At 45.6% G+C, this 10,974-nt stretch overlaps 1 long non-coding RNA gene across 1 annotated transcript; it reads left to right on the forward strand.

The window, feature by feature from the left end:
* Positions 1 to 385: 385 nt before the first annotated feature.
* LOC147996886 (uncharacterized) lies at positions 386 to 3,901 on the forward strand. Its single transcript, XR_015651900.1, has 3 exons — positions 386 to 1,216; positions 3,415 to 3,470; positions 3,700 to 3,901. It is a non-coding gene; the product is annotated as an uncharacterized LOC147996886 (long non-coding RNA).
* The last annotated feature ends 7,073 nt before the right edge of the window (positions 3,902 to 10,974 follow it).

A 10,974-nucleotide genomic window follows, 5' to 3' on the forward strand; every position in this document is an offset into this window, starting at 1 on the left:
ACCTCTGATCCAATTGATAAGTTATAATTGCCCACCTAAACATACAAAGTCCTATGCACACCCATCCCTTAAGAACATTCATAACAACCTGTAAATACACAGAGTGGAATCTTAAGGTCAGCCTCCATGTTCTCTCCTCGGCTTCCTCTGCCTCCCTGTTCCTGTCTCCTCCTCTTCCCTCAAACTTTTCTCCCGCCCATCCTTCCATACCGTCCAATGACAGGCCTCGTTCTAGCTTGTACCTACCTTCACCTGCATAATAAAATCATCCCACAACCCTGCCCTCAGTTGTGGGAGGTCCTCAACTCAGAAATTCCACTGGGATCCCTGAGCACTTGTCCAGCCTACAGCCAGGAAGGGTGGAACTGAGACCAGGCTCCAGGACCCCTGATGCCTACTCCTCTCTCTCATCCACTGTGCTGTACCTAAAAGCTTCTCTTCATACTTGGAAGCCTTTCTCTTTTCAGCCCCTCGGTCAGTGTGTGAGTAGCTCTGAAACAAAGCCGTAGGATCACTTCCTAGGACCCAGCAAAATTCAAGAGGGTCATAAGCAGTGTTTGGGTTTCCCTAGCAGCCACAGATTGGGATAGTTCTGCCAGTGATTGTGCACAGGAAGCCTGACCCTTCCCCATCTACTCCTTTGCAGAAACTGAGTATCGGCCAAAATTCTTAGGCCCCACCCAAAGACCCACATTGCTCCTTCTTCAGTAGATCTTGCTGCCAAGAGCCAGAAAACTGGATATACTATCTCTCATCAATCAATACATTTATACCAATCAATCAATATATTTATACCAAATTCCAGTATCAGTAAAATCAGGAGAAAACTTACAATTAAGTGTCTAGTTGTCAGCATCTATTCCTGTGTGACAGACCATAAAATAAACTTGTGTGGGGTTGGGGATTTAGCTCAGTGGTAGAGCGCTTGCCTAGCATGTGTTAGGCCCTGGGTTTGGTCCCCAGCTCCAAAAAAAAAAAAGAAAAAAAGAAAAAATAAAAAAAAAAACCTTGTGACCTGCAGTTATCGGAGACGAAGTAAAGTGTGCTGTGGGCTAAAACCCTCACTTCGAGTCTGTGCAGTTCCCCGAGCTTTAGGTTCCCTGCTTCCTGAATTTGCTGTCTTATCGTCATGTGGGCCATGAAGCTGGCCACCAACAAGTGGAGCAGAGAGGCCTTCAAAAAATCAACCCTGCTGATACTCCAAGACTCCGGAAAAGTAAGGAAACTGCCTGCCTTTGTTTAAGCCACCAGCCTAATTACTTTGTCCTAGAAGCCCTGTGAGAGGAGGAGGCTAAGAGGGAGGGAGAATCTTGCACTCCCATTGTCTGTGCTATAAACCATGTCCAGGTCCCAGGACACAGCAAGAGAAGCTGTGCCTGGAGCTCCCACTTATACTCCAGAGCCTGATAAATTCTGTCGTGCCTTTTGCTCGACTTGAAAGATTTTCTAGCTGGGTGTGAGTCCTAGCACTTGGGAGCAAAGGCAGGTGGATCCCTCTGAGTTTGAGGCCAGCCTGGTCTACATAGTGAGTTCCAGCATGGCCAGAGCTACATGGAGAGACTCTGTAGATGCTCAAAGATGCTCGTAGGCTTTCCCAAATGTCCCATGCCCGTGAGCTGGTAGAAAAGACAGCAGGGTCAGGAGGCAGGAGTCCCATGGCCTGGCCTTGGCTCTTCCTCTGACAGCCTGTGTCCCACAGATCCTTTGTTTTTGCCTCTCTGACTTGTTTCTGTGTTGGGGAAGCAACAAGGTCAGTAAGTCATCCAGATATAAGCAGGCCCTTCCCCATTCAAGCACTGTAAGGAGTGTTAGGGAGACTGGGGGCATGAGCCTAGTATATAGAAAAATCCTAGACCAAGTTGGCAGCAACCAGTAAGGAAGCAAAGCAGAGAGAAGAGCAGCCCCCTTCCCAGGCTGGAGCGCTAGGTTGGTCTGGAGGGCAGTATCTGAATTGAAGTTTAAGGAAAGAGCAAAGCCAAGTTTACACCAGTTACGGGAAAGCAGTGCCAGACACGGAGGAGGTCTAGACAGACCACCTGCGTCTAGACATGGCTCTAGGATTTGCAAGTTATTTTGCTTCTGTGTCTGATTTCCTCATCTGCTGAGTGGTAGACTGTGTGCTTAGCATACAAGAGACCCAAGTTCAATAATACTCAACACGCATGTGCACATACGCATGCATAAATGTTCACACAGCATTGCAGATTCTGGAAAGTCTTGTGTGCTGTTAATTCAACTTAGTCACCAGGCACACATCGCTAAACTGGAGCCATAGTCTGTCTCTTAAGTAATTGCCTCCAACTGGCTGCTAAGCCATTGTTGAGTGAGGAAAGACAGCAAAGATGAGGTGGAACCAATCCATTCAGGTTTCCATCCTTCCTCCTCTTGCAGCTATTACATAACAACAGAAAGAGGGCTTGCTCCCAGGGAGCCTACATCCACATGTGAGCAGCTGAGCCCTCAGCTCCTCATAATTCAACATGACACAGCTGTCACCAGACTTCAGTCATCCACACACTGCTTCCCCTAGGGGTCAGGAATGGCCGAATGGAAAGAAACAGAACCACATAAAGTCTGCAATGGTGGCATGCACCCGTAATCCCATCCCTGAGGAGGCAGGAGCAGGAGGATGGCAAGTTCGAGGCTGTCTTGGACTACATAGAGGGTTCAAGACCAGACTCTCCACACAGTGAGAACCTTTCTTCAAAAAAAAAAAAAAAAAAAAAAAAAAGGATGGGGCGAAACCAACCAGAAAGAGCACAGGCTAGACCATCCTCACAGAGAGAGGTTCTGTAGCCAGGAATAAACACCCTGTGCTACACATTCATCAGAAACTTCATCCGCCATCACCCAAAGGTCCTACTCAAGAGTTCAACTCCAGAAAGGGGCCCAGAAACACAGCTAGCCTCACACTTGCCTCCCTCAGGCATGTGTTCCACACCGACGTTGCCTCTTACACTCCAAAATCATCACACAGAACTGGAGAAGACTCATTCGATCACAAGGAAGGGACCTTAACTTCTGGCCTCATATATGCAGTTCTTTGGGGTAATACACAATCTACCGCCACAGTCTGTTTCCCCTGCCTCTTAAACCTTTATTCTCTGACAATTTCAGGCATGTATATACTGAGTATTTTCACCTCTCATTCCCCACCTCTCCTCTGAAACCCTTCTTTCTCCCAACAAGCCTCTCCAACTTTGGTGGCTTTTGTTGTTCTGGACCCAGCAAGCTTAAATGGTTGCTCGCATGTGTGCAAATGGTGTTTATTTACCCAAATATGGGCAACTCCTCAGAAGCAACTGAGGAAAGCAATAGCCTATCCCCACCTAACTTTTTCAGTATTAGCACAAGTTTTAACCGAAACTTATATATGTGCATTTGTGATTTTCATATTCCTCTGAATCCTTACAGCAAACGGTGGCCACATGACTGAAGAATGGTGTAGAGCTTTCAAGATGGCTCAGCAGGTAAAGACATTTGCTGGTAAGCCTGATGACCTGAGTTCTATTCCTGGTACCCACATGGTTGAAGAAGAGAACTGTCTCTAGCAAATTGTCCTTTGATCCCCACACATTTGTCATTGATAAGTAGGTAGACAGACAGACAGACAGCAGACTTTTTGGAGAAATGTCTCTTCTATGAAGGAATATGACTCTCTTTTTATTCCTCCCTTTCTTCTGCTACCTGAAATGTCAGGTGTATGTAGGAGCAGTCATCAGGGACCACACTATGAAGACTGCATACTCAGGATGATGGACAACAACAGAAGAGGGACCTGGTTTTGACATCATGGCATCCTGGGCTATGGGCTACACCTCCACTTTCCTCTATGGAGAGACTAAATACTGTCTTAGTAAATTCCAGCTGCTATATAATAAAAATTGCATAGATTAAGTAACTCAAGGAACACACACATATTTCTCATAGTTCTGGAATTTGAAAAGTCTAAGATCCAGGTGGCTGACACATGCGTAGTATTTAGTGAGACCCCACTTCTAGGTTTGCAAACACCACCATTCCACTAATCTCATCACACAAGTTCCACTCTCATGACTTACCTGCCTCCCAAAGGCTTATTTCAAATACCATGAGCATGAAGTAGATTAAGGTCTTAACATGAATATTGGTCCAGGATACAGACTTTCAGTCCATAGCTTCATGGTAATAAATGGCTAGTGGTAGACCCTGGAAGACTGTCTCATGTTACAATAGAAGGCTGGGGAGGGTATATTTGAGACAGAGACATTAAAATTCTAGCATTCAAAGGTCTGAGGCAGGAGGAGGCCATCCTGGTCTTCAATAACGACTCCAAGGCTATCCTGAGCTACAAAGTGAGACTTGTCAATGATGATGATGGTGGTGGTGGTGGTGGTGGTGCAGAAGGAGAAGAAAGAGGATGAGGACGAGGGCGAGGAGGACAAGGAGGAGAAGAGGAGGAGATGGAGGAGGGGAAGAGGAGGAGGAGGAAAAAGAAGAAAAAGAAGAGAAAAAGAAGAGAAGAGTAGGAGGAAGAAGAGGAGGAGGAGGAAGTAGAAGAAGAAGACAACTAAGAAGAAGGAAGGGGAAAGGAGAAGGAGATGGAGGAGAAGTAAATAATAAATACCATCAGGCTTGTGGGAGATGACCAGAGCTTGTTCCTCTGGTGTCAAAAAGTATGAAATCTAAAACTAAGGCCAATACATGGCTCCCCTTTAGAATACACTGAAGACTGTGAGGCTCGGGTCTTCTCAAAAGAGACTCCGGTTAAGGGAAATGTTTCTATCGCACAGGAATTGCTGCCGTGCCAAGTCCCACACTTCAGTTTAACCGTAAATGCCAAGCCATTGTCAGGACCATTTAAGCCAGTCCTACTGGCCGTGCTCACAGTGGGATCAGTGCCTACTCTCACCCCTGACTTTTTCTGCATTGTCCTGCTGCAAAGGCTCCAGTGCTCTCTGTGGTCTGGGCCAAGAAAGTGAGTCCTTTCTACGTTAACTTCATTCATCCCAATGTGTCAAGCCATTGATTCCTCAAGACCTAGCTCAGACAGTCAGCCCCTCCTGCAAACACTTCTTCCCCTACATCCCTTCCTGGGTCCCTCTGGTTTATTATTATTAATACTAATAATGAATTCATTAGGCCATTGTAAAGAGCCGTGCACGATGCTAAGTTATATACAAACATAATTATTCACTCAAGTCTTACAATGACCTTCTGAGACAGGTGTTATAGCAAGCAATCTATGGCTGGGAAAGTTGAAGCAAAGAAATGGGATATTTGAGACATGGATTCTTTAAAATGCATCACACGCCAAGGCCAGAGCTGTGAGTGACTGACTGAATCAGGATTTGCACCTATGTGCAACCCTTGTATTACCTATGGGAAGTGACACTGCCAGGCTCCTTCCTGCAGGGACTGTCAGTGTAGGATCCACTCTAGCTTTAGTGTCCTGGGATCATCGGGAGAGGCAACGGGCCATGGCTTCTCACTGGTTCCCTAGGAAATACCACCAAAGCTGCTGCTACTGGCTTCTGTTCTGAATGCAAGTCCTCCCCCAACCCAGGTTCTATGCGTCGTTAGAATTTCTGGACTTGGCTTCTGAGTATTCTTTGCAGGAGCAAGTCAGCAATTTGTGGTTTCCGGGAGATGGCTCTGTGCTCCATTATAGAACTTGGCCGGTTTGCATTTCCATTATGAGGCAGGGCACCAGCCTGGGTCTCAATTACCCAGGCGACCTGAAGCTATTCTGGTTGAGTCCTGTGGGCAGTCACCTGCCTCAAGCCCTCTGAGTTCAACCCACAGGATAGAACAGAAGATCCAGTCCCACTATCAGAAAGATAAAACCTAAGCAAATCTGTAATTCTTACTCCAAAGAAAATGGCTGTTGTATGCAGGTGTTTTGTGCATTCTTTTGGTAGTTCAAAGGAAAACAAATAGGTTTAGATCCAAAGTGGCAGGGTGGTGGGGTGAAGTGGGCACCCACACTATCAATATGGACAGGCAGCAAAGGAATGTCTCCTCTTAGAAAAACAAACGGTACTGTTTATTTTCCAGATGCGCAGACCCTTTAATGCAACACTTGCACTTGATAGGAATTCATCTTTCAGATAGCCTTGCATATTGTGCTATGTGCACAAATACATTTGTTCTATTCACTTTTTAAAGGCTTCTTCACTATATGTGCAGCATTCTGCCTGCATGTATACCTGCCTGCGTGTGTGTCTGCGGGCCAGAAGTGGGCACCAGATCTCATCATAGATGCTTATGCACCACCATGTGGTTGCTGGGAATTGAACTCAGGACCTTTGGAAGGGCAGTCAGTGCTCTTAACCGCTGAGCCATCTCTCCAGTCCCATGCTATTAGCTTTATTACTTGTGTGTGCACACATGGACATGTGTGTGTGTGTGTGTGTGTGTGTGTGTGTGTGTGTGTGTGTACATGCATGTTTGGAGGCCAGAGGTCAACACTGGGTGTCTTCCTTGGTGGTGTCTTCACATGTATGTATCTGCTTAATTGTATTTGGGCTGGTGAAATGGGTTAGCCACTAAGGGAATTTGCCAACAAACTTGGTAACCTGAGTTTGATCCTCAGAACCCATAGGCTATAAAAATAGAACTGAATCTCACCGGTTGGCCTCTGAGCTTGGCATGCCTGTGCACACACATGAATAGACAGACGTACAGACATATAGATAGATGATAGAGATAGAAAAATAAACATGCAATATTAATTATTTTATCTTAAAAGGTATTTATCTTAGTGCCTGTGAGCATCCAAAGCCAAGTGCAGGTTGGAGGGGGGAGAACATTGAAGGGGAGGCGTTGGAGGAGGGGGCAGGAAAATGGCTTAGCAGGTAAATGTGCTTGCTGCATAGGCCTGACAACTTGAACTCCGATCTCTGGAAGCCATATGAAAAGGACCAGATGCAGTAGTACACAGCTGTAATACCAGCACTCCCATGAAAAGAAAGCAAGGACTGACTCCTGAGGTGGTTCTCTGAATCCACACACACACCAGCACACACACACACACACACACACACACACACACACACCCCAGCACACACACCCTAGCACACACACCCCAGCACACACACCCCAGCACACACACCCCAGCACACACACCCCAGCACACACATACACACACATACACACACACATACACACACACACCAGCACACACACACCAGCACACACACACACCAGCACACACACATACACACACATACACACACACCAGCACACACACATACACACATACACACACACCAGCACACACATACACACACACGCACATGTACGCACACGCACACACAAAGATGAAGCAAGTAAATAATATTTTTAAAAATATCCAAGGACCAGCAGATGGCTCAGCAGGTAAAAAAAAAATTATGGTAACAAAAGAACATACTTTATATTTGAAAACTTAGATCAAATTTTAAACATTCTCACTACAAGAAATATGTTTTAGCGTCACACCATCATTCTACAGTATATTCACACACCTCTCCTACATTTAAAATTTTATATTAATTAACACATTAACTGGGTGCACACCTGCAACGTCAGTACTTGGGAGGCGGCTTGGACCGAAAGGCTATATGCCTTTCCTAGACCAGCCTGGACTACATAGCAAAATCCTATTTAAAAAGAAAAGACTGAAGACATAGCTCAGTTAATAGCATGACTGCCTAATATTCTGGAAGACCCAGATTCAGCTCCTACCACCAAATAAAGTGGGCATGGTGGCACATGCCTTAAAATCCGACACTTGGAAAGTGAAGGCAGGAGATTCTGAAACTCAAGATTGAGTCAATTCTTACAAAGAAAACATTCAACACGGTGCACAGAGTACAGGTAAGATACACAATTTTTGTTTGGTTTGGGTTTTTATTTTGGTTTTTTTCAAACTGAATTTCATTCTGAAGCCCAGGCTGGCTTAGAATTCACTATGTAGCCTAGGTGTGCCTTGAACTTGTGGCAATCCTCCCCAGTCAGCCTCCTAAGTGCCAAGATTACATCCATGAGTCGAGTCACCATGCCTGGCAAGGTAAACATTGATATGACTCTTTTCCAAAGATGTTGCTATCTAACTAAAGAGAGATCTAGTAAGAATTGTATTTGGATATGAAGGGGAGAAAAGAAGGGTTAGAAAATGAAGTAACCCAGCAGCAGCAGGAGATTCTGAGGAAACATTAGGCTAGCAAGAAGAGAGAGAGAGAGAGAGAGACAGAGAGAGAGAGAGAGAGAGAGAGAGAGAGAGAGAGAGAGAGAATAGCTAATGATGACATGGTGTTTACTATATGCCAGGAGATCCTGGATGTTCCCATCTTGTAACACAGTTCACAAAACAATACTGAGGCACACGCTGAATTTTCCTCACTTCATAAAGAATAGAACTGTGGAGAAAGTAAACCATTTCCTAACAGCTGACTACTAGATGAGCCAAGATCACAAACTACGGAGTCAGGCAGCAAGTCTTCTTTCTTTCAATATTATTTTGATTTACTTATTTTATGAGTGTTTGCCTGCGTGTGTATATGTATGTCCACGTGTGCATGCCTGGTGCCCTTGGAGGTCAAGAGAAGGTGTTGGGTCCTCTGGTACTGGAGTTATGATGGTTGTGAGAATCGAACCTTGGTCTTCTGCAAAGCAACAACCAAGACATCTCCACCTCACCCCCAAGTCTTCATTTTTAATAATTATGCCGTACTATGAAGGGCAGCCTTGAGAAGCAGAAACCCCTCAAGACTTAAGTAAGGAAACCACTCCAAAGGTGAACCAGGACGTCTGCCGAGAGACAGGCTGGCATGCTTTGCTTTTCAATACCCACTCCACGCCAAGAGTTAGTGCTGAAGTTATCATTTGATGGTCCCCACCCTCTAAGAGACAAAGACTATCATCCCCACTTTCAGATGATGAATTTGGACTACAGGAGCCAAGTCCTTTTCACAATGGCTCCCTATGTTCTCCACCCACCCTGCGGTGTCTCAGAAGAAAACTGGCAGAGATCCACTTAGCAGAGTCAAAACCTTCACACTGGCTCCCTGACCTGAGAAGTTCGAGCCTCTATTGTAGAACAGGTCAAGTGGAAACCTGGCTGCTCCATAGCCCGAGGCAAGCCCGGGTAAGTCAGAAGCAGTACTGAGGGGGATGCCCTTTCAGAGGGGACGCCCACCATCAAACACAATTTAAGGGTGGAAGTCTGTATCTCCATCAAATCTAGACATTGCAGAAACCAGACTCAAGGAGACGAAGGTGGACTACCAGATACCTAACCCGGTGGTGGCCGTAGCCGTAGCTACCATGCTGAGTGGAGTTAATCTATCCTCTGGCCAGTTTGAAGTACACTGAACTGTGGCTACTGATTTGACAAATGCTGTGTCATTCTCCATCAGAGGATCGAACAAAAGCAGTTCACGTCTCTCTAGAAAGAATAGTTCAATGGCTCTATCTATCTATCTATCTATCTCCCCCCACAGAACACTTATCATCTTCGGACTCCAGAGAATATCGACATGGGCCTATTAGAAAGATAGGGGTTATGGGAGTGTTCCTGGCAAATAGGAAAGACTGACTTCAAACCATGACTGAACATTCCTGAGAGTAGGAGAAATTTCAAAGAAGATGAGGGGGTTTGCCACGGCCATGTAATAGAAGTTTCTAGGCGTTCAGTCATCTAGAACGAGCAGGGCACCCACCTATAGTGAAGGACAGGCAGTGCATTGAGCACAGCTACCATGGGAACAGTGCTCAGTGGATTCTGAAGACAGCATGGAGTGGATGACAAATTCATCAAATGACTTGGAAGGCTGTCAGGTTGGAGACTCAGAGCAAGTTCTGTCCGTACAAAAACCTCCATGCCCTTCGGGCACACGAGCCAGAGCTGTGGGTCAAAAGGATGCTGTACAACATCCCTAGGGTACAACGAAAGGAAGTCGCAGACTTAAGGCTGCTCCTGCCCCAAAGTATATAAGATAAACAATCGTTTCAAATGCATATAAATGCGGGAGTGTCCCTCATTGGTAGGACATTTAACTAGCAGGTGTGAAGCCCTGAGGTTTCAATCTCCAACACCAGGAGAGATGTAAAAGAGGTGAAGAGGGTGAAGAGAAAAGAGAATGGGGAATAGGAGAGGGATGGGGAGAGGAGAGGGGAGAGGGAGAGAAGGGGAGAGGAGAGGAGAAGGGGAGGGGAGAGGCAAGGAGGCTGGGAAGGAATCCACCCATGGGGACACAGTTACAAATAAGAAACTAGGAGAGAAGAGGACTTGGTTTGAGGCATAAAACTGAGCATCATATGCATATAGGTGGTATATAAAGCTATGGATGAGGCATAAATTCAGATTAATAACTTGCTGTATATCTTTCAGTAAGGCATTTAGTTTCTCTAATCCATTACTGGGCACTTGTTCTTTCCTGGTACCATCTCAAGTAACTTGTATTCTTTTTCTTAGTCTTAATAATTTGAGGTAAAACGTTTTTTATCCTTCCGAATGAGGAGGGAGGGAGGGAGGGACAGAGAGAGGGAGGGAGGGAAGGGAGGGAGGATAGACGGACTAACCAGGATTTACTCTAACCAAAACGCATGGTATAAAGGAGACAAGAACATTCATTACAGGTGCCTAAGCCCTTGTGAACCAGCAGTACTGGTACTCGGACTTACCCACTGAATCAGGATGTCAATTTTAACAAGCTGCCTAGATTATTTTCAATTAAATGAGAGAAGTAACGAGGAATAGTAATACATGCTTTTAGTCTTTGGTCCCAGTACCCCAGTGGAAGAGGCAGGAAGATGTTTGTGAGTTCGAGGCCAGCCAGAACTACATTGTGACTAAACTATCACAACAACAACCGTGAGAAATGCTGAATTTAGCCTCCCTTCCACAAGGCACAAGTGCTGCATGGAGAGCCTAGCTCAGTGACACTAGAATCAGAATGGTTTCAGCTGTGTATCTTGTTCAACTCTACCTGGATTTAACTTCCGATTCCA

Source organism: Rattus norvegicus, chromosome 1, assembly GCF_021556685.1.
Source record: "Rattus norvegicus strain SHRSP/BbbUtx chromosome 1, alternate assembly SHRSP_T2T, whole genome shotgun sequence".
Taxonomy (NCBI): Eukaryota; Metazoa; Chordata; class Mammalia; order Rodentia; family Muridae; genus Rattus; species Rattus norvegicus.